Raw genomic sequence first — 27,370 nt, forward strand, 5'->3', positions numbered from 1 at the left:
GAGCTGTAAGGTTTCTGGCGACAGACGGTGGTCTGATTCAGCTGCGTATTCGGCCAGGACACCTGCAACCGAGGTCACTGCACGGCGATAGGCATTTTGGTTCCCACGGCCGGTCCGCGCGAGGTTTATTGGATTCGAGACGGAGGATTCCACTGCCGTTTGTAAATCCTGTTCGCATAAGATCGTGCGGCCTGGAGGCAGTTAGCGACCGCCGAACCGAGCAGGGCTGATTTACCCTTCAACTATGCCTGCTCGCCGGTGCCTTGCCCATTCGGACTTCCCGGAAGACGTGTTCGGCTGGAGCGTGAGAACTGTCGTTCGGACGCGAAGACACCGCTCTCTCTGGTGGGGGCGATTGTCCAGCGGCACCCTCTTTCTCCGGCGAGGCATGTGACGGGGCGCGTCCCTATGTGAAGTGCTCTTTGTGTGTGTGTGTGTGTGTGTGTACGACAGCGCAAGTTAGGCCACGCCCAACCTGGCGAAGACATTCTCGGACCTGGGGAATCCTGGGGACCGAACCCTTTTTAAACCGGACGACGAGTGCCGTGAGAAAGAATCCTCGATCATCCTCAGAGCTTCTCAGATCCTCCGACCTTCCCCCATCACCCTCCAATGGGTTCCAAAATCTTGTAAATAATGTAAAATAAACCCCCTGTGCAGTTTCCTTCATAAACAAGTCCGACAACGTCATTCGGAGAAGGGACCTGCGGCGCTGAAAGAGTCAGCTCACTCAAGGACCCCTCGTCCTCAAATACGCACAGACGCGCGCGAGGCAGAAGAGCGAGAAGAGAAAAGAGCTCGTGAAACAGAAGAGCGCGAGGCGAAAAGAGCTCGCGAAGCAGAAGAGCGCGAGGCGAAAAGAGCTCGCGAGGCAGAAGAGCGAGAAGAGAAAGGAGCTCGCGAGGCAGAGAGAAGAGCTCGCGAGGCGGAAGAGCGAGAAGAGAAAAGAGCTCGCGAGGCAGAGAGAAGAGCTTGCGAGGCAGAAGGACAGGAGAAAAAAAGGATAGAACGGGAGAAGGAGTTTATTTTGTGGAAACAGGCGCATGTCGCGGGAGGATATGAGGAGATCACGTATGGTACAGAATCTCCTAGACCAGCCAGAGTTTGCCCACGGAAGCTGATGGCTCCATATGATGACAAGAGAGATGATTTGGATGCATATCTGCAACGATTCGAGCGGATAGCTTTGGGGCAAGGCTGGGAGCGCAGTGAATGGGCCACGGCATTGAGCATGTGTTTAGTCGGAGAGGCGCTGAATGTGTTTGGAAGGATGCCCGCTGCTGATTCCATGGACTACGAGAAAGTCAAAAAGGCACTCCTCCAAAGATTCAGGCTTACGGCAGAGGGTTTTCGTGAGAGATTTCGCACCGCGAAACCTGAGGATTCGGAAACCGCTAAGCAGTTTTCCTGCAGGCTATCGAACTATTTTGATAGGTGGCTTGATATGTCAAACACAGAAAAGAGTTTTGAAGGGGAGCGTGACAAGCTGGTCACAGAGCAATTTTTAGCGTGTTGCAGCTCAAAGCTGGCGCTATTCCTGAAGGAAAGAAAGTTGTGTTCATTAGAAGAGTTCGCCGACACTGCAGACCAATTCCTCGAGGCTCAAGGGCTAAGAAATTTGAGTAAGGCAAAGGAGGAAACCCAAAAGGTCCTAGAGACAGATGCGGCAAAACCAAGAACTTATGGCGGTGCGTCTTAGGCGCCAGTAAGGTGTTTTCTCTGCGACAAGGTGGGAAACCGTGCAGCTGACTGTCGGAATAGTAGCGCTGCCCAGAAAACACAGATTGTGTGTCAAGGTTGTAAGAGGAGGGGTCATACTCTGGATGAGTGCCGATACAGAACGCAGGACCGAGCTGCATGCGTTGTCGACTCAAGGATAGAACTTGTCACGCCATCCGAAGTTCCACAGCTGAAAGGAGAGAAAACACCGCTGGAAAATGCGGCAGTGAGTGGAACACCCAAGTCGAAAGCAGCAATGCCCGTGGTGGTTGGGAAAATAGGGACCGTCCTATATTGGTGCTTAGAGACAGCGGAGCTAATACAGTCTTGGTTCGTAGGAGCCTGGTAAAGGACGAGGATCTAACAGGGGAAGCGTCGGCCGTCACTCTGGTAGACAGCACAGTAAGGTACCTTCCTGAAGCCAGGATTTTAGTGTCCATGCCATATTATACTGGGCAGGTAGTGGCAAAATGCGTAGACCAACCCATCTACGATCTCATCTTGGGGAACATTACGGGTGCTAGAGGTGTCGAAGACCCCGATACCGACTGGAGGATGCTCGACGTCAAAGAACATTCAAAGGAGGAAAGGCCTGCGACAGCTCAGACGGGTGCAGTCAGTTTTTCGTCGGCAGTGGAGACAAGAGCTCAAGCGACAGCCCGAGCTACGCAGCGTCCGCTCTCTGCTCCTGTTACGATGTGCCTGAGCGTAACACCGGGCGAAATTGCAATTAGGCAAAAGGAAGACCCGAGCCTGAAGACCTGCTTCGAAGAGTCGGGGAAAAAGTGAAAAGAAAGAAGAGTCGCACGTCCTGCAAATATCAATTGGTAAATGGTCTTCTGCACAGGGAGTGCATATTTTGTTCAGGAAGGCGGGTCCAACAGCTGGTGTTACCGAAAGATATGCGAGAGGCCGTGCTGCGCTTAGGACACGACGCCATTATGGCCGGACACCAGGGTGTTCAAAAAAAAGCGGTGTCTAGGATCACCGACGAGTTCTTTTGGCAGGGTGTTCAGAGTGACGTCAAGCGCTTTGTTCGCTCATGTGATGTATTCCAGCGCACAGTTCCGAAGGGAAAAGTTGGTCCCGTACCTCTGGGAAAGATGCGAGCCATCGACCTACCGTTTCAGCCAGTTGCAATTGACATTGTGGGGCCAATCTCTCCAGTATCCGTCAAAGGCAATAGATATGTGCTTACTCTAGTTGACGTGGCCACTCGTTATCCTGACGCTATTCCACTGAGAACTATTGACAGTATCCAAGTGGCGGAGGGTCTTGTGGAAATGTTTTCGCGTTATGGGTTCCCGAGGGACATTTTGAGTGACCGGGGCTCGAACTTCACATCGGAACTAATGAAGGAGGTTAACCGCCTTTTGTCAGTGAGGCAGTTACTGACGACGCCTTACCATTCCATGTGTAATGGGCTTGTAGAGCGGTTCAATGGCACCCTCAAAAGTATGATGAAGAAAATGTGCCACGAGAGGCCTATTGATTGGGATAGATATCCCCAGCTCTTTTATTCGCTTACCGCGAAGTACCGCAAGCGAGTCTTGGTTTCTCGCCCTTCGAGATGTTGTATGGGAGAACCGTTAGAGGTCCACTTACAATACTCAAGGAGCTGTGGGCTGATAATGAGATTGCATCAGATCTCAAGACCTCATACACATACGTGTTTGAGTTGCGGGATAGGTTGAAGAAAACATGCAGGCTTGCCCGTCAAAGCCTGGAAAAGGCGCGTGAACGCCACAAGGGATGTTATGAAAAGAAAACCATTTACAGAAATCTGAATCCGGGCGACAAGGTTCTTGTGTTGCTACCCATGGATCATAATAAGTTACTGATGCAGTGGAAGGGCCCGTACCTTGTGACGCGGAAGAAAAAGGACATGGATTATGAGGTAGTGATAGATGGCACTAAGAATGTTTTCCATGTTAATATGTTGAAGAAATATGAAGAACGAAATCCCGTACGGCGGTACGCCCCCAGGGCAACTTGTTCGGTAGTGGCCGAGGAGACAGGTGATGCTGCCGAGGTGTCCACGTTCAGTGGGAAGAAAAGCGCAGGAGGGGATGAGGTACTCGAGAAGCCCAATTTGAATGCAGACAGAGGATTACAGCTCTGCTCCAAATCAAAGGGGAGACGTTTTGGGATGGGCCAAGCCAAACTGAGGTCATATATTACAAATTAGACTTGTATAAAGATTGAGCTAACTGGTCAGCTCTAGGTATCTCTGGCATATATCTTGTTGTTGTGTTAATGTATCTCTAGGATTTATTTTGTTGTTTTTGTTGCTGCTCTTGGTGGTACGTGATTATACAAGGGAGTTTGTTATGGACACGAATATGTTTATTAAGGACTCTGTACGGACAGCGGCAGTGGTGGGTTCTGGAAACGCAATTTGGTGTGCTGTGTTAGTGGCGTGCGTTTGGTGTGTGCTGGACCTCTGTGGTGTGTTGAGTGCTGGGTCCAGAATCGTCACAGAAGATAGTCGGTTGGCTGGATGGCTTGAAGTTGAGGATGACGTGAGCAGTTTTTCATGGAAAAACTCTTGAGAGAAGGGGCCCTTGTCACATATATTAAGGAGCCTAAATAAATTTTTAAAGGAAAAAGGTGTGAAGAAGACGACGCGAATTAACCGAAGAATAAAGAAGAGGAAAAAAAAGCATTCGTTGAGGTGGAGAGCGAGGATTGGTGGAGAAGCATACGGTGACGTGGAGAGAGATGATTGGTGGAGAAGAGAAGAAGACGACGACAAGGCTTACGTGGACTAACACCGAGGCTATAAAAGGGGCAAGTGAGAGCGAGGCACTGGGGGGAACAGCAGAGAAGCGGAGGCTCCGGCGGGTCAGGGACACTTTGGCTGGAAGAGAGCGACGCCGGCTACTGCTCAGGTTAGCTCGCGTTCTAAGACATCGCATCGTGGACTTCCTACCGTGCCTGAGCTCGTTCCGGAGAGTCAACAGAGGACGCTACCACCTGCTACGGCAAGGGGTGTCTCCAGCGCTGTTGCCACCCATCCAGGTGGTGCCCCCAACAACACCGGCATCACCTCCACGGGCGCTTGGACCGGGAGCTCGTACGACGCAGCCAGCGACGCCAGCCCGAGCAGGTCGAACACCGCCAGCGACGCCTGCCCGAGCACGTCGAACACCGCCAGCGACGCCAGCCCAAGCACGGCGAACGCCGCCTCGACGCCGCCTACTGGATCCATACAACGCCGCAGCCACAACGAACCAACCGTGAGCATGAACGCCGACCACGAATAGTAGAACGCTAGTAGTAGACGCTGGTAGTAGTGTGCCCGGGTCGTGTGTATTTATAGCCTCTGTGCGTTCTGTTAGTTTTGTTAGTTTTGTGTTCTAGTGTGTGTGTCGCGTAGGGTGTATAAAATGTGCGTTTGTGTGGGTACAACCGTCGCCTAGTCCATTCTTTCGGTCCGAGTGTTCTCCGGAGAGATCCGTGACACATCGCACTCTCGAACACATTCTATTTCAATGCCCGGAGGATCCTTTCCAGCGGGGGCACAGAGCTTGGAGGGCCAGCTGGGAGGACTGGGAGACCCTTCTACGCTCTTAGGACCCGGTCCGACAGACGACCACCACGAACCGGGACGACGTGATGGAGTGCAGGAACAAGAACTTTAAGTGTAGTGGAGCTTTGCAGTGGCCCCAGGGCCTGTGTACACCTGTGTCAAAAAAGTTTTTACCACCACCTACATGGGTGAATTTATGTGGTGGTGCATAAGGACACATGAAGAGGCTCTTCGGACGTCTTCGTTTCATTTCACAGTGGAAAAGATTTGGACGCAGCTCTGCGGAGGCTTCTTCCGATCGCGCCGAACAAGGAATGCTCCAAACGCATAGTGCATACGAACGCATTCCGCCATTTTAATCGCATTTATCGCTGATTACTCGTTTTTTGTTGCATTTATGTGCAGTATTTTTGTCGATCTTAACATTGGCGAAACAGAAGTGCATTTTTATGTGCTGCATTTATGTGCACCATTTTTTGTTGCTTTTAACATTGGCGAAGCAGAAGTGGGTCAGAGGTTTGGGGCGGTACCTCTCGCATGTTATAAGAGAAAATCCTTGAAACAATGCCGACCGGCATGCAGTATGTCAGCCTCTGCGCTTTCCCGGGGCATCGGTTTGTAAAAGAAGCAGGTTTCGCTGATTATTCTCTTATTTTTCGATAGCACTCGACCTGAATAATTTCCGAGAACATTTCCAGGTTCTCCATTCAATGGCTTCCACCGTGAGTACGTTACTTTCGATCTTTCCTCAATTTTTGATATCTTCTTGCTGCACTTGCAGAATGCGCTAGCGTTGTTTTATTTTGACCATTCGTGACGGGTTACACTTCAGGAGTGTTCAAAAGACTTGAGCGCCCATGCATTATAGGACACGGGAATGAAATTTAAATAGCGGTGGCAAAACATGGCCCTCAGCTGGCCGATTGTTGTCAGAATATATTGATATACAACGCACCAATCTCAAACCCATCGTACATTGTTTCGGCGTATCCATTCCTTCCCTAATATTGGCCCTGCTGTTCAAGCTGCTGGTTATGACATGCCATATTTGCCTACGCATCTTTACCATTGATACTATGCTTTGCAAACAATAATATACACTATTCAGACATTTCTGCTCAACAACATACTGTGATTCGGTCGGACTGCAACACCAGATATTTAAGGACACTTTGGTCAGCGTGTTTCCGTCGGTGAGGTTGGACTGCCAAAATCACATGAACCCTGGCATGTGCTGGTCAACAACCTCCTGTCGGTAAGAATGGATTGCCAAACTGAGGCCTGAGGCTAGTGCACTTACTGTTAAAATTTTTACTTCAGTTTTTTTAAACAAAAATTACGAAGTGACCGATGGTCGCTCTGGCAGGAATGCTAGGGCATGAAACGTTTCCGAAACATTTAACACTCCACTGCTTAGGTTACGCTTCTTAAATTTCGCCTTGCACTTCACGCCCAGACTTTGCTTTCAATTCTTTGTTTCTCATTGCACTTTGTTGTTACTTTTTGCGCATATTGCTGTTTGCTTCATCTGCTTTCCTTCTTTTCTGGACGCAGCTATCTGTTTTCTGGGATGTCGTTTCTTCATTTCGCCTTGTTATATGCGCCTTGAAATAACGGCAGCCAAGATGTCGGCGCCAGACGTACGTCTGGCCTTTACTTCACTCTGCGTTGAAATCACGTCTCTAGTACAGCTTAAGGTCTCTCAGATCTGTCCACAAATTGTAGAGAACAATGCTCCACTTGTTTGGGGCGCAACACAAGTCTTAGCTCCGCGTCCACTTGCGCAGCTCTCATTTCTCCCCTCAGCATCCACGCGTCGCTTCCAGTCAAAGACAAGATCATGTCGCCGCTACGCTTTTCTCCTTTCCGCTCTCTGCCTTATACTCACACTGCCTCTCCGATTATTCACGTGCCTCTGGCTGCCCGTGGGTTGCCACAGCGCTGAGCCAGGCGCTCAACACTCTTGGCCGCTCCGGACACTTCCGGTGGGTGCCCAGATCGCGGTCATGTTTTCTGGCTGGGTGGTTGCGAGCTGCCAGGAGGCAGCCAGAATCGCCATGATGATTTTGTGCCCGCAGCGCGCGGCCAACTAGCAGACGATGGAGAAATGGTATGATAGAGGGAAACGCGCGTGGGGCCATTTTTATTTGTACTGTAAGAACCGCGGTTCTTGTTGCGATGTTTTTTTCGATCCCTAGGGCGATGAGTCGCTTGTTTCGACTACACAACAAAGCATATCATCTGTGGCGCCTCCAATGACACCTCTTGTGGTAGTTCTAGCAGTTTATTTACTTCTTTTGCGTGCACATGTGTCATCGTATTTCGATCGTCTGACCATCTCACACAAAAAGCTCGATTCTTATTACGGTTTGATAGTTTTGATTCAGAGAATATTCAGTGTTAAGATCCTGAAACTGTAACTAGACGGCAGCAATATAGTTGCCAAAGTATTCTCTATTGCAATCAGTAGTCGCGAGTGTCATCCACGAGAATCAGTCAGCGTCAGCGTGCTGGCGGCCACTTTTGTGCGACCCTCCAAAGTTGAACTCCTGAACGCGTAATGACCACCAGGTAACCGACCGCAAGGGTCGCTCAGATTCACAAGCAAGCAAAGAGGATGGTGGTCGGTGATGATTCCAAAGACGAGACCGTAAGAGTAGGAACTAAACTGCAGTACGCCGAAATATACAGCGAGACAGTCGTGCTCGGTTACGGTGTAATTTCCTTCTGATTTGCTGAGGGTGCGGCTGGCGTAAGCGACAACGTGTTCATTCCCGGAGTGTCCTATGAGCACAGGACCCACGCCAATGCTGCTGGCGTCAGTGTGAAATTCAGATTCAGCTGTCGAGCAGAACAGAGGTAGTATGGGCCGCGAGATATTAAGAAAATTGGGTTAGTGAAACGCAAAATCACATTTGGCAGTCCACTTCAAAAATCAATGTCTTTCTGCAAAATACATGCGAGAGGGTAGGCTAAGTGGGTAAACTTGGGTATGGAGCGCCGAAAGTAAGAGCAAATTCACAAGAAGGTCCTGAGTTCATTCAAAGACTTGGGCTCATTGACACAGTTAAAAGCTTCAGTCTTCCAATGATTGGGCCTAACGCCATACTTGACAACGAGATGACCAAGCCCGACTTGCCAATTCCCGAAGCGGCACATCTGAGGACTCAGCACAACTGCTTGTTTTTCACTGCACTAAAGGACAAAGGCTAAGCGGCTGTTATCTTGCGCTAAGGTCCTCCCGAAAATAACATCAACCATATTACACATGAAAACTTGCTACATCAGTCCGCGCAAAAGATGATCCATAAATATTTCAAAAGTAATAGGAGCATTAGACAGGGAGAATGGCATCACATTTAATTTATAAAGCCCGTCTGGGGCAAGGAACGCCGTCTGCTCTTTGTTTTTTAAGTGCTTAAGGTTCCGCCAGTATCCGGATAGCATATAAACAAAGGAAAAGTAGGAAGCTGACTGGAGGTAGTCAATGGAATCAGCAACGCACGGGAGCGGGTAAAAATCCGTCTTTGGACAGTGTTAAGGCGGCAGTAGTCGACACAAAAAAAAATGGCAGTGGCTTAGCTCAGCTATGCCAGGATATACGTAGCGAAAGCAAGTGTGGTGCGCCCCGGTTGGACTTGTTCACATATTCCACAACGTATGAAGCAAAGGTATATACGTCCAGTATGACCTATAGGTCCATGTTTGATTTCAGCACTGAGGCTATCCAAGGATTGAAGGGGTCGTGTGACTCTCATGCCTATTTTCTAGGCTAACGGCACGTTGTTCTTCGGTTTCTTGAGCCCGCTGAAGTCTCTTGGTCGCATTCTATCGTTCATCACGGGCCGTCTTCAGTGAAGCAGGACTCAGGTCTCTCCTCCGGCTGCTGTCGCTGCTGCTAGCGGTCGAGACATTGGACGTTAGACGTGCCCGTCTCGCGGCGTCATATTCCAGGCGTTTAGCCAGTCGTTGGGCACGCTGTTTCTCTCTCTCCTGGGTGATTCGTTTGCTCTTCATCTCGTTCCGATGCCGATTCCAGGCCTCCTTCTGCTTAGCACACTTGTCGCCGTCCATACTGCCGCCATAGCTGTGGTTGCGGCGAACGCGAGCTGTCCTTTTCAATCCTCCGACATGTTATAACTTATAAGGCATGCGGCACAGCTGGCGAAGCGAGCGGAGGCGAGCGCAACGAAGAGGAAAGCGGTGTGACGTCATACCAGACGGCGGCGAGGCGCGTGGTGCGACGTCATGCCAGATGGCGCGGCGAGCAGGCGGTGTCCGCCCAGCTGCGGCGGTTGCTAGGCAACGGCTCAAGGTATGTCCCTGTGCCTCCTCGGAGCACCGCGGCCAGTGAAACTTTCGCTGTAATAACAACGTGCCATCTTTCATTTTTCAAGGATCGCAGGGGCGGCCCTTGGGCTTGATTCGTGGATAATTTCTTGTTGCAACTCGTAATGGACGTCTTCATCAAATGTATTACGTTCTGAGGCTGAGACGCGGTATGGATTTTGTCGAATATGTGTGTTGATGAAGTATTGATCACGAAGTGAGCTAAGGAAGGTGTAATCGGCGATTGTTGATCTCCAGCGAAAGCGAACACGCCCACGTTCCTCGGAAGAACTTCCATCAATACATAATAGCCGACTGTCTTTAGCAGATAGAGTTTATTGATCATGGCACGGAATTGAGAGTCGGTCAGGTCGCGCCATCTAGTTCGACGAGCAACACTGTAACTGAGAGCGGCAATACGCACAGAAAGGTGTTCTTTAAAGCCGGCGAGTTTGTAACCACGCGGTAATACGGCAGATTCGTTAGACTGGCTAACAGTCCAAAGCGTGGCACGGACCTCGTTCGCTCGAACGACGCTACGGGGGACCAGTACACTCTTCGTCGGTCAGGCAAGGGAAGCGGGTTCCACACAGGGTGTCGCAGGAAGCACAGTCAGCGCTCGAGGAGACAACTGGGATGAAGATGGCAGACATCGCTGCAACGACGGTACCATTGGAGACATAATGCGCTTTGAGATCTCCGGGCGAGCTTTCTATGAGGGGCGACAGAAGACTAGGGCTTAATGATATTCGGCGAATGCTGAAGTCAAGAGTGGTGCCGCACTGTTGTAAAACGTCAACACCCAGGATAATTCGTGCGTAGAGTGAGGGAGAATTATGAACTCAGTTCTTAGCACGTGGCGAGTGATCGCTACGTTTACTTAGGAATTACGAAGCGGAACCAATGAATTGCACCCTACACCACGAAATATGACAACACTATCTCAAGCGTGCATTATTTTAAGACGAGGCGCTTGTTGAAATCTAAACTTACCACAGACACGGTTGCACTAGTATCTATTAAGGCCAAAGCGCAAGCACCATCGATTAAGATTTATAGGTGTTCTATACCGTAACGGCGAGCAGAGGAATTGCCACTGTCGGTGACGACCACACCTCCACCGGCCGTACTCGCTAGTTTCCCGGTGGCAGTGAAGGACGGCGCGGAGAAAGCGATGGGCGGGAACAGTGAGCGGGGAGTCAGGCTCCGGTCAGAGGCAGGAGAGTCGTTACGGAGTGGTGCGTGGCGGTACAAGCCCTGAGGAGATGTGCATGTCAGGTCACGAACGTCTGCATTGTAACTAGGCGGACGGTTCGGCTATTGGCGCTGGTAGCGTGAAGGCTGGCCCTGGCGGCGGCTGAACTGGGATACGTGTCCGAGCATACGGCAGCGGTAACACGCTGGTGGGTCGCGTGTACGCTTGGGATAATAGTCGGCGTAGACAGGGTCGAAGCGGCCATCAAAGTTTAGTCCCTGGTGGCGTTGCGGGAGAGGTGCTGCGATGTAGTAGAAATGTGTAACCAGAGCAGGGTCGCGGGAGTCGTTGCGAGGTTCACGGGGAGTGCTGTGATGGTAAAACTCCAAAGAGAGTAGTGATGTACCGGAGCTGCCTGCAGGGAACAGCTATCATACGGGACTTCAACGCGGCGCACAAGAACTTGATGCCGAAAGAGTTCATCACGAACGATTTTCCGAATCACGTCGAATGATTTGCAGGCTCATGGGAATCTACGCTGCCACTAAACACAATCAACCCAGAAAGTTGTAAAATGGCTTGTGCTCTAGTGTCCTCTATAATCGAGGATCGAAATACACCGTTGAATTTCGTGTAGATTTCCACATAAAAAAATACGGTGCGCTTGCGGTTAGCAACACGAGTAGATTTGGAGTAGATTGAAACATAAAAAAATACGGTGCACTTGCGATTGGCAATGAAAGCAAATTTGGAGTCGATTTTCGGGCAAAAAATGCGGACTGGCGGTTATCAATGGGAGGTTACAATTGCGGCAATACGCTGAGCAGTGGCTGCGGCGTCCTGTGTATGCAGGCGCCAAGGTTTCGTAGCGCCGGCATCCAGGAGGAGGAGGCGATGATAGCGGTCAGTTTATAATAATAATAATTGGTTTTTTGGGGAAAGGAAATGGCGCAGTATCTGTCTCATATATCTTTGGACACCTGAACCGCGCCGTAAGGGAAGGGATAAAGGAGGGAGTGAAAGAAGAAAGGAAGAATAGGTGCCGTAGTGGAGGGCTCCGGCATAATTTCGACCACCTGGGGATCTTTAACGTGCACTGACATCGCACAGCACACGGGCGCCTTAGCGTTTTTCCTCCATAAAAACGCAGCCGCCGCGGTCGGGTTCGAACCCGGGAACTCCGGTTCAGTAGTCGAGCGCCCTAACCACTGAGCCACCGCGGCGGGGCCGCGGTCAGTTTTTCCATATGGCATTTTCGCTCTTTTTAACAACGCTACTAGAACTGCTAAAGATATGGGCGGAACTGTGCTAGTTCATTAAATCACACCAATTAGGATAGAATGCGCTTTGTAATAAAGAACAAAGCCCACTCGAATCTCAAAGGTTAGACATACCAACCAGCACCGTTCCGTCCGTAACGTTACGCAGTATTACTGTAAGGAACTGGGCAAAATAGATGGATAAAAAATGCATCGGATCACTGTCTTCACCTCATTCTGATGAATGCCTGTGCGGTAATACTGCGACGCCATGCATACACACGACGTCGCAGCGTATCGACGCCCTCCGCGGAAATACAACGAAAGCAGCGACGGCGGCGCAAAAGAAACATCTTTGATCTGATTACGCTGTGTACACGGCACCTCTGTAAAAAATACACGAACCATGGCTCCGGCAGTAGCCGAGCGGATATTGACGGGGTGGTCTGCAATGGGCAAGAAAAGCGGAGTTGGGTGGACGACGGGAAAAGAAAGCGAAAACAAGACCGTCGTAATAGATCTACGTACCAAATTCTTGCAGCACATTATTTTTGTTATTCTCGTTAAAGTTTGCTGTCTCTTCACTCTCGTCCAAAAACCGAATCCCTGAAGTTAAAGATCCTGAACAGTGCACAAGGAAGCCACCTGCAGGCAGCGCCACATTGGAAAAATAATGTTTGCTATCTCTCTGCCCTCGGGAGTTTTTATATATAATACTGATGTATATTGTATGCTAAAAATCCGTTCAATACTGTCACTTATTTTTTCGGTCCTTAATGGAGCTTTTTAACGAAAATTTCTAATGTCCTACTCCACTTGCGCTATAAAGATATTTATAGAATACCATTTTTACCCAGTCCATGAGTCGTCAAATTCGCAATATAGGCCAGTCATGGTAGCTATAAAGATATTTATAGAATACCATTTTACCCAGTCCATGAGTCGACAAATTCGCAATGTAAGCCAGTCATGGTAGGTCATTGTAGCCAGTCATGCAGGGATGAATTCAGCACGTGTTTCCTAAACTTCAGATAGACACTGTACTAAAATAATTGCAAAAAATTTTGAGCACCAGACAATACAATTTTCTTGAACTCACGAGTCTCATTCCCAGTGGCTAGCTTCAAGATGTAGATCTACAAACTAGATTAAAAAATACTAAACAGACATTCTAAAGCAGCCCACTAAATCCGCAGTAAATTATCAAAGGTATTCAAACTCTAATTTAAGTGTTTTCCTCAGAAACACATGGGAGAAGGATAACATACAAAACGTATAAAATACATTCACTTCAGCACACACTCCGATAAAGAACATCATTAAAAAACTGTACACTCAGTTTTGGAGGTCTATGCTCCAGCGAATTTTTTGAGCACAAAAGCACATATTAGCCATCCATTTCAAAGAGCCTGTCGCTAATATAAATTGCAGCACTCATAACTTATATGAAAAAAAAAATTAGAATACTGAAGACAGGAATAAAAAACTAGACTGAAAACACAGGCAAACATGCACACTTGCGGTTCAACCCAATAAACAAAAAATGACTACTGCTCAAACACAACGAACGAGTCAACCTGGTATCACCATGACTGGCAGCACTACAAGCAAAGAAAAAACACATGACCAAAGGACAAAGCAGCAAGAGTATATTCATTCTGCTTGATCGTTCCATAGGCACTTATCACCTTCATTTCATGATTAAGTTAAGTAATATTGCAGAAAAGTTCGGATGGCAGCTGATCAGACTTATCGACAGGTAATTTGGTTAATACATTCATAATTACATTTGTGAAGACCAGCGTCTAAGTAAATTTTTGTTTAAAAATTATAATGTTCACCAAATCTGTAATCGCAGTGAAATTTTTTTTCCTACTGCAGGATGTGTAAATGTGCGAGCAACTCCTTCATGTGGCAGAACGGGGAAACCATTGCAAGACAGAAAAAAATGACATTGTTGACAGTGTCCAGGAAGCTTTCTGAGCTAGATGCAAAAATATAAAGTCTATGACTAGCCCAGGAGGGTCCAGAAAAACAGTGGTGTGATGACTTCTGGGGCCAATGGCATGTTTTTGTTTCTCTTTGCCATTTGTCTTTCCACGCTGCCACATAACGATTGAAGGTACAGTAAATCTCGCCCTGACTACCATGAATGTTGGGACGCCCATTAATGCCACACAGGCCCTATTACATGGCATATAAGCCGGAACGTTTGGCTCCTTTCTCTGCACACGGTTTAACTGTATCATTTAACATGTTAACATTGATAAGCTATAACACCACTGTCTGTGTTCCAATAGCAGTGTCCCAAACAATGCTAAACAACCAGATATGTACAACATGTACTGGCGGATAGAAGAGGCAGAGGTGAAGGAAAGATGAACCGGTTTTTAAAAAAACTTAATAGTTCAAGACCATCGAAGCATGGCGTACTTAAGCCAACATTTCATTTATAAAATCACGCTCAAGAAAGCTCCGCAGACAGTGTGCCTTCTTTAGATTTTCCACAAGGAGCACCCAGAAAGCTGCACATTGCAGAAAACTCACTGAAGTGATGAGATTTTCACTACAAGGTGCTGGCCAATGAAGGAAAACTGCGCCTTGATAGGTGAGGAGGCATGGCGTAAGTACGTCGTCCTGCGAAATTAAAAACAAATGGTCCCTGATATTACTAACACTTCTAGGAAAGCAGAAATACTGTCACATTTCAGTCTCAGGAACCTTATGACTACATTATTCTAGCGGTGAATTCATGTGGGGGAGGTCTCCCGTCTCCAAATGAGTAATGTTACATAGAAGTACCATGCTCAACTCATTTTTTATTAACTAAAGTAAAAATTTGCAAGATTCAAACTTGTAGATAAGATGACCGATTTTTAAAAATAATGGCCACCAGGCTTATGTAAGTAGAGCTACCAACATTTTGTCTAGCTGCCACTTTACTGCCCATCACTTTGTGCAGAAGCTGACCTTAGTCACAAGCTTTGTAGCAAATTGTTTTCTTTTCATTCGTGATTCGTTATTATGGATGAATCAATTTACGACAATTCTGCTCAGTAACCAAAGTGTCCAAATTAAAGAGGCACGACTGTACATAAGATTTACCCATCAGAACCATGATCACATTTAGTGGGCCGCTACAACTATTCAAAAGAAAAACAAAATGAATGGCCTTCCTACTGAAGATTTGAAAATCATACTGGCTATAGGACGGAACACGTTCCATCAATACGTTTTAAGTGAAAATGTGACGAAAAATGGTAAAGGTGCCCTTATGCCGTGCTAAAAAAACGGGCTTAAAGTAAAAAAATATGATACACATTGAGGCTGATTTCACAAGGTAGAGTGAACGCAAAAAGATAAATTATAAAAATTGAATCCCACTTCAAATACCTCTTGCATGTTGCTCATATGAAGGCTCGCCGCAATATTTTCAAGCAAGCTGAAAATTTTAATGCACTAAAAACAGCGAATTTAGATGCAAACAGGCAGATCAACTCTAGTGGCCGGCCTAAAGTGACGTATGTACACATAAGTTGCCATAAGAGAAGCTAGAAACAGGCAACAATCTTCATGAAGTATGAGGCTTGAAATTTAGTGCATAATTACTTACGGACATAAACAGGCACTCACTTTGCGAATCCTCACAAAAATGACTTAACGCTTCATAGAGCTATGCGCAGGCCCATATTCATATAATACGACCCGTACACTAGCAACGCGTCATTAATACAACTGACCGCAGCGGTGGCCAAGTGGTTGAGCATCCGCCTCGCATGCGGGAGGTGCGGGGTTCGATCCCCAGTGCCGCCGGGTACCCACCGGTGATACAATGGGTACAAGCTTTCCCCTGGTCTGGTGCTCGGCTTATTTAGGGTGAAATGCTTGGGAAATGGGTCTCTGACCCCACCTTGAGAAAAAGAAAAAATACCTTGTGACATGGCGCTCTTTGGCCATAGCTGCCCTTGCGCCATAAAAATCCATAATCATCATCATTAATACAACTGCGCTATTATTTTGCTCTGTTCTGCAGCACAGTTATCGAGAGCTCAAGACAAGGCTGTCCACGTCTCTATCGTACAACGTTTTTGAAGACGCAAAATCGCTTACCATGCCACGGAGAAGGATGTGAAACTTCAAGGCTTCAAGAACGTCATTCAGGCCAGCCGTGTCGAGGTAGAAACTTCTCTGCCGCTGGTCGCTGGCGCGGAAAAGCCAGCGCTTGTCTGGATTCCCTCACAACGCTGCCAGACCGCCATTCGCAAACAAAGAAGAAGACGAAGAAGTTGAAGTTTATTCCTTTCTTACAAAGGAGGAGCCGGGACTAAAAGCTGTGGCGACAGCTTGACAATGGTCCCGGTTCCGTTAGATACCCGGTAGTACAGGAGGAAAAGCGACTGCTGTACATACAACAAACATACATGCATACAAAGCAAAAGTAAATAAATCAACACTTCGCAGGCCACCTAGGCACATCATGCAAAAATGACAAAATAAAATGCGATGCGATGAAAAGGCCATAGATAATCATACAAAGAATGGTGCATAATAATCAGAAAGATTGCATCTGAAATTCTCAAGGAAAAGAATTCTCCCGGCAGTATTCCCGAATTTCGTGTTTTGATTTTCGGGTTATGTCAAAATTTTCTTCGTTTAATCTGTTCAGCAGAATTGGAAGGTTATAACATAAGGATTGAAAGCGAGGCGTAAGCGGTGTACGTTCTGCTGTTTGCGACATCCACTTCTATGAACTCGTTTAAAAAGGCGTTTTTGCTTTCTCCACCAAACATCAAAAAGCAGCAGGGCCAAACGCGCAGTCGCCGCTCATGATATCTGTTCCAAGAGAGGTTCCAGACAACCGACCGTGCACGATTCTGCGACCCAACTCGAGATGGCCTTTCTGGCACTGTTAGGCCTAGCGCCTAGCCGTTCGCAGCGTCCGCACTGGCGGCTACCTCGTCGTCTTCTCATTCTTAGAGCAGCGTGCTGTCGACTGCATCTGCACCGAAAGATAAATGTGCTGCTTCAATCGCGAAGTTAGCGAAGCACGTAAAGATACGCCGTTCCCACCGGCGCGTTCATATGAACCACAGCAGCAATTAACCTCGCTCCGTCTGAGTTGCCGTACGGTGTTTTTTTCTACACCGTTCGGACAGCCCGGTAAACCGCGCGTTAGAGACGGTTGATGAACGTTTGCAGACTTTGTTAGCATACCGTCATTTCGTAGTTGGTGCTCATGACATCATGTAGTCCGCTTTACCGATGTTCACGCCTGGCGATGCGCAGTTTTATAGCGGACGAAAACCGATAATCCTCCCATCTCGTGTCGTCCGTGTTTAGTGTGCAGGAATAGATACGGCATTAGGCAAGCTGCCGGACTTATTCACACAGGGGCTGAAGCGCTTCAAAACTTACGCGCAATGTTTTATGACATTTATGGCAGAGTCCATGTTGTCTTCGCTGATCAGACAACTGGATACGTCCTCCTCGATGCCCTTGACTATATGGCCTACTCGGTCTTTTTCGGACATCCATCGAATAACCACTTTGCAGAGCTTGAGCACCTCTTCGATGTACGTCGCGCACGTCTCACCAGCCACTTGCACTCGCTGCAGCAATGCCTGCTCAGCGCATTGCTGTTTTGCAGAGGTACTTCGAAACAATTGCCGACCTCTTCCACGAAGCGGTCCCAACTTATTAAGGACTCGTCATGGTTCTCAAACCATGTCAACCCAGTGCCGTCCACGAAGAGTATTTGACAGCTTAAGGGTGGCATCTCAACGATTGTATTTGCCCAGCCGCTGGTAATTGGTGAGCCCCTCACCCGCGTCTTCGCAGCGTTTTGAGGAAAGGTCGCCGACTCGCGGTAGTGCTGCCAAGTGAAGGCCGCTTGTCCTGTCTGCCGTGCGTCGCAGCCAGCAAATGTGGCAGTTTGGCCACTGTTAGGCTCCAGCGAATTTGACAGGAGTCCGTGGTGATGAACCAAAACTTCCACCACACTGTTACAGGTTTATTTACAAGGGGAGATGACCTGAGCCTGGTGCGTTAGCGCAAAGACGGCGAGATGCTTCTTTCTCGTCTCTTTCGCCTGTTCATCTTTTGAGCATCGCGGGACAATATTCTGTGCACCTGGCTGATATTGCGATGATGTTCGAGGCCATTCTTGAGAGCGGCTTCAAATCCAATTGAGAGTGCGTGCAGAGACGCGCCCATATAATGCATTTGGTCAACATGTTTGGCGAGGTGTTAAATGAGCGCGACACGATACAGTGGTCTTCATTGCTTTTTGCGCAGTGAAAAGGCGAATATGCCTCAAGAAATGCCTGGTTGACACTTGGTTTTTATTAAAAGCCCTCAAGAGCACATTTATTGAGGCTTCTGTGCGGTCATATACGTGGCCACGCAGTTGTCACGCACGGCCGCTGAGGGGAGTGCTGACTCGGTCGTCGGCCACTGCTGTACCGCTTGATCCTCGGGACTTCTGTCACAAATGCTTAAAATATCTGTGCAGTAGCGTACGCACGCATCACGTCCCGTTTGATTTGTTAAAGATAATTGCCCAGCGCGTATTATCACTCAAGCACACGGGGCACGTGAGGCATCGGCACGCCAGGCCGCATAATAGCGCCTTTCATTCGAGTGCTGTAACCCTCAAAGGTAAACCTTTAGCATTAAAGATTGGATGCGCAGTTAAATTTATTGAGTAAACCCCCTTGCTCTAGATAACGCTCATCCAGCAGATATGTGTTTTTGGTGACGCGTGCATACTTTGCCACCAAAAAAGCCTCCAGGTGAGAGAGTACAGCTGAGTGGAACGCATCACTTTTCTGTTTCGAGAGCACAGGAAGCAGTTCACGAACGTAGAAGTCGCAAAGATCACAGCAGGGCCAATCCTGATGCAGGGTGTGTCGATCATCGGCCGCTATACCAGTCATTACTTACTCTGTCGGAAACATACGCGATAATTCAAGACTATGACCTGTCGTTTGATGAGCAACGCAAGGACAATATTTCCCTCCGGTCTGGTGTCGACTGAACGGCTTTAGATTGCGATTGCTCATCGCATGCTTTTAGGATTTTGCAAAGCTTACACAGCACAGAGTGCGCAGAAGGCACACGCTTGCCTTGTCGTTGTCAATGTATATGGGTGCGAGCACGATCAGTTGCCAGTTCTGCAGTCTGCGCAGACACTCTAGCTTCAGGTCGCTGTTTTCGACCACAAGGAGCTTGTTTATGCCGTGTGCGCGCGTAGCAACTAGATGCAGCAGAATGTGAAAATACGGAGTTCATCTGCCCTCCGTGATGCGCAGGTGGCTTGCCGCCGTGAATGCAGGCCGGTGCTAGGGCAGCCAGCGGGCTGCCCAAGTGCGGTAAATCGAACAGGCCCACTGTCTAGCACGGATCGCCGCATTTTCCTGCTCCATAACATGTTTATTTCTCCGCTGCGGTTTTCACTTCCACCTTCCTTCCTTCTCTTACATCGGTGTGAGGTTTCTAGCGAGCATTAGGACAGTTACTAGGTTCTTTCTTTAAAAACCACTAATTTTATTCTTCCTACAGGCGCCCTCTGCTTTCAGATTGTGCGTGCGCTTGCTCTCCCACCCAATTTACCCCTTTCGTCTTTGCTTCTTCTGTCAGTCTTGCGTTCCCCACCTTTCATGCATTTCGCCTACTCATCATATAGCCTTCACCATGTATTTCTGCCTTGGCTCGTCTAAAACAATGCGCAGAGTGCGAAAGCTGCTCTATTGCAGCGTATTAAAGGGCCTTAGTTGGGATTTCCTTCCCCGTATATTGATGTTGTTAAGAATGAAGTATGTTGATATTCGCGAAAAGATGCAAATAGATTTCCAGGTTAGGACTGGCTCCATTAAATTACACGACTACACATTCGGAGGAGGTTACCTGGTTCATTTACACTTAAAATCATAAGGGCAGGAGAACAAGGAAGAAGTCATTCAGAATTAGTGCATCGCGGAAAGACGTGACAAAAACCATCCGCGCTATCCAAAAAGGACATCTGTTACTCTATTGTGCCCGCCGTTTGCGGGGTCAACAACCAATTGTGCAAATTCCCAAACACTCATTCAATCAAAGCACGGGGATTGGGCGTCAAAGAAGATTAAATCATTGTGAAGGTGTTTTCTTCATACATCATCATCATCATCATCATCATCATCATCATCAGCCTTACTACACCCACTGAAGTGCAAAGGCCTCTCCCATGTCTCTCCAATTAACCCTATCCTTTGCCAGCTGCATCCACCTTTTGCCTGCAAACTTCTTTATCTCATCCGCCCACCTAACCTTCTGCCGCCCCCTGCTACGCTTACTTTCTCTTGGAACCCACTCCGTTACCCTTAAGGACCAGTGGTTATCTTGCCTTCGCATTACATGCCCTGCCCAAGCCCATTTCTTTCTCTTGATTTCGACTAGGATGTCATTAACCCGTGTTTGTTCCCTCACCCACTCTGCCCGCTTCCGATCTCTTAACGTTACACCTATCATTTTTCTTTCCATAGCTCGCTGCGTTCTCCTTAACTTAAGCTGAACTCTTTTCGTTAGCCTCCACGTTTCTGCCCCTTAGGTGAGTACCGGTAAGATTATGCTGTTGTACAATTTCCTGTTGAGGGAAATTGGTAAACTGCCCCTCATGATCTGCGAGAATTTGCCATATGCGCTCCACCCCATTCTTATGCTTCTAGTTATCTCCCTCTCATGATCCGGATCAGCTGTCACTACGTGCCCTAAGTAGACGTATTCCGTCACAATTTCTAGGCTCTCGCTGCCATTTGTGAACTGTTGTTCCCTTGCTAAGCTGTTGAACATTACCTTGGTTTTCTGCATGTTAATTTTTAGACCCATCGATCTGCTCTGCCTGTCTAACTCATTGATCATGATTTGCAGTTTCTTCATACATTACTATACAAGTAATTTTACTTTCCAGTATCGCCATCTTCATGTATTTCCCTTTCCCTCGGATAGCGTAGCGGACACTGTCTCTCTCCCAACACCACGGCACAATTACGGACTCACAAAAGAGAACATAGCAAATACACAAGTTCGTCGGAAAGCTGTCTCCGAGCCGGACGTATTGTGCTGCCTCACTATCTTAGGGGCCTCTCGCGCATAGTCGGAGGGCGAGCACAGCCTGGCCGAAAAAGTGCGTCTCCCGAATCTCCTCTGCCGGTATGGATCGCTTCAGAATGGAATGCGCTAAATAATGGTCATTGCCACCTGCGAAGCTATCGTGGGCGCCAACTCGAAATTGCTACGCCATCTAGGAATTAAAAAAAAGTGAACATCCGCACCCGAAGGTGGCGCCATCCACACTGCACAAAAGTACTTAACGAAGACTACCCGTTGCTTCTCGAATTCGGCAGCGCTTAAGGTAGGGCCATTAACATAGGATGCCTACTTCCTTTTCATGGAATATTCGGCTCCTGGACGACGTCTCCATACGGTGCCAAGCTCACTGATCAGCACAGAATTAAATAGGGGCTGCGACTTGTCTCGCTGTCAAATTTCGCAGCCACGACACCAGAGAAAGCGCGCGCGCTCGTTTTCACACACACACACACACACACACACACACACACACACACACACACACACACACACACACACACACACACACACACACACACACACACACACACACACACACACACACACACACACACACACACACACACACACACACACACACACACACACACACACACACACACACGCACACACACACACACACACACACACACACACACACGCACGCACGCACGCACACACACACGCACGCACGCACACACACGCACGCACGCACGCGCACGCGCGCGCATACACACACACACACACACACACGCACGCACACACACGCACGCACGCACGCACAGACACACGCACGCACACACACACAGACACACGCACGCACGCACGCACGCACGCACGCACGCACGCACGCACGCACGCGCACACACACACACACACACACACACACACACACACACACACACACACACAGCAGATTCGAAACACGGCGCTTCGTGCAATAGCGGGGTGCCGCGAGTGATGCGCATGACACATCTAGCGTCACACGCACAACACTAGTGCGCAGTTGATGTCCTGCGATCCTCATCGGTCACCATGAACGCATCAACACAAAAAGGCACAGAAGGCATTGTTCCCCCTTCATGCCGTTCCCTTAGCAATGCTGCTGACGCAACATACCAGTGCATCAGCTTAGGTGCAGAGATCTCATTGGTACTTTCGCAAACCTATTACCTTAAAGCTACCTCATGCTCCCACCCCTGATGTGGCGAAGGATGACAGGTCGGACTTAAGCAATGCTTACCGCACACCTCTGGAAGTGGGTCAGTTTTGGCGATCGATCTAATTTCCGAAACCTCTCACACGGCCACGCACGGCAATTAACCTGCAGTTCACGAGAGCTATGAGCGATGAGCTTTTCTCTTAAACAGTTTTCATACAAGTCTTGCGTGCGCTTAACATCGAAGCAACTTCGCTCATTCGCGTGAGCCTTCTGGACGAGCATATCTGCTGTCACATCATTTTTGCTGGATGCGACTCCAGTGCTTCAAGCTGCACGCACAGCCGACCTGTGCGCTCACCTCCAGAGTCAATCAAAACCACCTCTTTCGTCACACCATGCACGCATACGTTTAGGCTTCTCCTCGCCTCTAAGCGTAGGGTCGCCCATTTTGGCAATCTGGAACTCTTCATGCTCAGTGACACTTTCGCCTGAACTATGCCTTCCTTCAACGGCAGCGCTGCCAACCTGGTTCGTTATAGTGACAGCCGCGGCCACAGCTGTGCCTGCAGCTTTCTCGTTGCGGTCACTACCGTCGCTCAACGCGTCCAAATCATCGGACACTGCAGGGGTAATCTTCGGCTGCACGGCACAGGACTCTGCCGTTTTCAATGATCCCACCTCCGGCTCTGAAATATCAGTTGCACTAAAATCTGCAGTCTCAACCGCGCTCACCTTGACGCGGGTGGTTACTCTACACACTGAACGCCTATGCTGCAAATCTTTTTTACTTGTTTTCGAACGTACTATGAAGTTCAACATTTTAATCCTCGTGAAACCCGCTATGCCCCGCAATATCGCATAAGCACTAATTGAATTCTCCGCGAATTTGGCTTAACCACACCAATCCCGTGAAACTGCCGAGGCTCACTGGCCGTGTTTTCACTCTCGAATACCGAAATTCCTTCCATCATTTGCCTCAAATTTCAAAAGATTTTTCTTTGCCGGTCCCAGCTGTGAACATTGCCAGGAAAAGGTGGTCTGCAAAACTACACACTTAGTAGCACCTCCGTGCTCGTCTGCCTTTTCAGTTTGAACAGGTTTTCACTTTGAAGAGCGCACTCGCCTGAACAAAATATTTGATCGCAGGTGCACCTAACAAGCGAAATACAGCAGAGAAAATTTCTCTTGGAAATGTTTTGGTAGCAACCTTTACATGTGTGGTTATCAAAAGTGCAGAATAAGAAGACTTCTAGATTATATTACTTTATATTGTGGCTTGCTCTTTCCTCTAGACATGATGTTTGCATATGGAGCTTAAAGGGACACTAAGAACACATGTATCAATATTTCTGGTAGAAAAATCAATACTTCGGCATTTCTTGGCTTCGTTATCGCTTTTCCGGTGACGAACCATAAAATTATTGCTAAGATATTGAATTAAAAGTGGGAAACCTTTCCTCTTCACTCTTATTCACACCCGGTATTCTCTGATGACGAAATAACTGAAAAGTTACGTAAACGTGAACTCCGTGACTGCTTAACCGCGGTGCAGCTTAACAGTGACTGAAGTAACAACTACCGCAGTGAGGACGTCGAAGGCCTCTTTAAGATGTTGCGACCATTGCTTCCTTTCTATTTGCATCAGCGTTACGATAGATCCCGTTTCCGAGCCCGACAGCGAACGTCCTGCATTGGTAACACAATATCTTATTACCGATTCACCCAGGGATTTATACACGATTTTCTGACTGGCTGGTGACATATAGATCTTAATGTGTACATTTGTGCGCAGACAGCTCGTAACCGCTTTGCTATTTCATCAATGTGCTCACCCCACGATAAGGTATCGTCGAAAGTCAAGCCAAGACATTTCACTGTTTTCGATAATTGCAGCGAGCGGCAATAGCAGCGATGACAGTTAACGTCATGTATATAAATTAATTTGTTGGAAGTTAGATTGTTGTGTTGACTACGGAAACAGAGTAGCTTTGTCTATCATTCGCTTACAAATATTCTATTCGCAGCAAACTAGTTCAAAAGGAGAGTTATATCTTTTTGCATGATATGCGCCGCTTCATCATACCTTGCGCTGTGGAGAGCAAGGACTCTATCGTCCGCATAAATATAATTTTTTTTTTATTTCAGTGGAAGATAACCCAGCTTATTTACGTAGATTTTAAACACCAAAGCCACTAGGAGTGAGCCCTGTGGAACCCCGTGTATGGAGTCTAGCATTGAACAGAACGAATCGGCAACACAAACGCAGTGAGCACGATCGGTGAACTAACTTTTAAAAAAAATCTCCAATATATCCAGAAAACGAAAATTGCACACTTTGAACAAAAGTAACTCGTGATCTATTGTATCCAATGCCTTTTTTAGATCGATAAAAAGAAAAAGGACTGTGTTATTTTTAATTATTGCATGGCAAATGACGTCATCGAAATCTTGTAAAAGGAGTGTTGCTCTTAGCCCGCTCCGAAACTTATACTGGGCTGGATTCGGTAAATAATACATATTACAGAAACTAATCAAGGCTTTGTAAACAATCTTCTCTAATATGCAAGCAAGAGCAGACAAAATTGCTGTTGGTCAGTAGTTTTCTAGTGAAAATGTATCTTTTCATGTGTAGAGGCATTACTGTACTTATCTTCATTCCCTAAGGAATTAGTCCAGTGGTCAATGTTTTGTTCATGATATAGAGCAGCAGCTTCTTAAGTTGTGCAAAGTTCCGTGCAATGCCGCTTATTCTAATGCCGTCAATACCTGTTGATTTTGTGATGGATATTGATGAAACTATATTCCATAATTTATTTTCGTCCAGTTTCCCAGATGTGCAGAATGAGTGTTTGCCGATGGAGGGGTGTGCTGATGTTGAATAGGTGGATTCTGAAGAAGCAGCTTACGAACTCAGTCAACAAAGTGTTACTGAAGTGGACGGAAACGCTTGTTGAATAGTGGCGTCTAAACTTTTATTAGGTGTCTTCCAATAATGTTATTTAATAAGCAACGTGAAAATTCGGGCTTGTTGGTTAATTTTTCGTGGCACTAGCGAAAACAGGACAAGGGAGCAAGACGAGTAGACACACACAGCGCTGACTTCTAACAACTTTATTGGGAAAAACACATCAATTTATACATGCACTTATTGCCGTGTCATCACAATGCATGCGCTAAACTCAGTGTGAACGTAGGTAGGCCAGTTCTTTTTTCGATAGTTTGACTGAGGAATTGCTAACACAAGAACTTCCTCATCTAGCAATCTTTTCTGCTCCTATAATGTCATGAGTGCGCTTGTCCTTACATTTTCCTACTAAAAAACACTTGTCTAGTAACGGCCTGCATTTATCACGCGTTGCAATGTTTGACTAGCTCTCCGTCATTTTCGTTTTTGTTGCGTACATTGCGATTATGTTCACGGAGGCGGTCGTTGAGGCAGCCACCAGTTTCACCCACATATTGGCGCCCACAAGAGAGTGGAATCTGGTACACTACCCCAACCTTGCATTCAAAAAATGGAATTTGATGCCTCTTCGCGCATTGATGGGACACAGGACGAGCACATTTGTTAATCTTGCATAGGCTGTTTAGCTTTTCAGGGGCAGAAAAAACAACTGACACATCGATACGATTCGCAATGCGCTTAAGATTGTGAGAGATGATATGCAAATAAGGAATAACGGACATTGTTTTTTTCTGTCTCTCCAAGGGCATATGCGCACCAGGTAGCAGCTCAGTGTTCAGCTTTCTGAGCAAACTTTTCGCTACTGAAATCTGAAGATGACCAGGATAGCCAGCATGCGATAGCCTACTGCACTGTTGTTGCAAACTTATATACCTCAAATGCAGACAGGATTTCCGGAGGGCATTTTCAAAGCACAGGTTCGCTATCGCTCTTTTTACCAGTTTAGAGTGGGCAAATTTGAAAGGCAGGAGAGGCTTGCTATTGCGGGCTTCAAAAGCCCAGCAGGTATGACCAGGGTGAAAGATGATGCTAATGTCAAGGAATCTTAGCTTGTCATTAGAGGGCAGTTCAAAAGTTAGAAAAAGCGGTTTAAAACTTTGTCTGAGCATAGTTAGAATGTTAAGGGCCTTGAATTCAAAGCAGTCATGGTCACTTTCAATAAAAATCAAGAAATCTTCAACGTATCTAAAAACTTTGGCAACCTGCATATTGTCTAATCTGTCTTTGACGGCTTTGTCAAGTTCGGCTAGAAAGAGGTCACTTAAAAGCGGGGCTATACAGGAGCCAATACAAATTCCTTCTTTTTGAAGATGGGACTTATCATTACACAGGATAAAGGTGGACCTCAGATAAAAGGATAAAAGTTCTAACAAGCTGCTAGCGCTAAAACCTGCTGAGTTTTGAAAAGCAACGATTCCAAGCTGGTCAATACACTCTTCAACACATTTTAGTAACTTATAATGCGGCAGTGAATAGTACAGGTCTTTGATGTCGACAGAAAAAGCGCGAAGGTTTCACTTTCAAAACTAACGCGCAATATTTTATGACATTTATGGCAGAGTTCATGTTGTCTTCGCTGATGAGACAACTGGATACGTCCTCCTCGATGCCCTTGATTATATGGCCGACCAGGTCTTTTTCGAACATCCGTCGATTAACCACTTTGCAGAGCTTGAGCACCTCTTCGATGTACGTCGCGCACGTCTCACCAGCCACATGCACTCGCTGCAGCAATGCCTGCTCAGCGCATTGCTGTTTTGCAGAAGTACCTCGAAACAGTTGCCGACCTCTTCCACGAAGCGGTCCCAACTTATTAAGGAGTCGTCATGGTTATCAAAACCATGTCAACGCAGTGCCGTCCACGAAGAGTATTTGCCAGCTTAAGGGTGGCATCTCAACGATTGTATTTGCCCAGCCGCTGGTAATTGGTGAGCCCCTCTACCGCGTCTTCGCAGCGTTTTGAGGAAAGGTCGCCGACTCGCGGTAGTGCTGCCAAGTGAAGGCCGCTTGTCCTTTCTGCCGTGCGTCGCAGGCAGCAAAGGTGGCAGTTTGGGGACTGTTAGGCTCCAGCTAAGTTCAAAGGCGTCCGTGGTGATGAACC

General features: G+C 47.6%; 1 long non-coding RNA gene and 1 pseudogene across 1 annotated transcript in view; one reads left to right on the forward strand and one right to left on the reverse strand.

The window, feature by feature from the left end:
• The window catches only part of LOC144097561 (uncharacterized), a 447,599-nt gene that overhangs the window by 78,282 nt on the left and 341,947 nt on the right, over positions 1 to 27,370 (forward strand). The gene's annotated exons all lie outside the window — the stretch shown is intronic.
• Positions 25,653 to 27,370, reverse strand: part of LOC144096880 (uncharacterized) — a 36,671-nt pseudogene continuing 34,953 nt past the window's right edge.

Source organism: Amblyomma americanum, chromosome 7 (genome assembly GCF_052857255.1).
Source record: "Amblyomma americanum isolate KBUSLIRL-KWMA chromosome 7, ASM5285725v1, whole genome shotgun sequence".
Taxonomy (NCBI): Eukaryota; Metazoa; Arthropoda; class Arachnida; order Ixodida; family Ixodidae; genus Amblyomma; species Amblyomma americanum.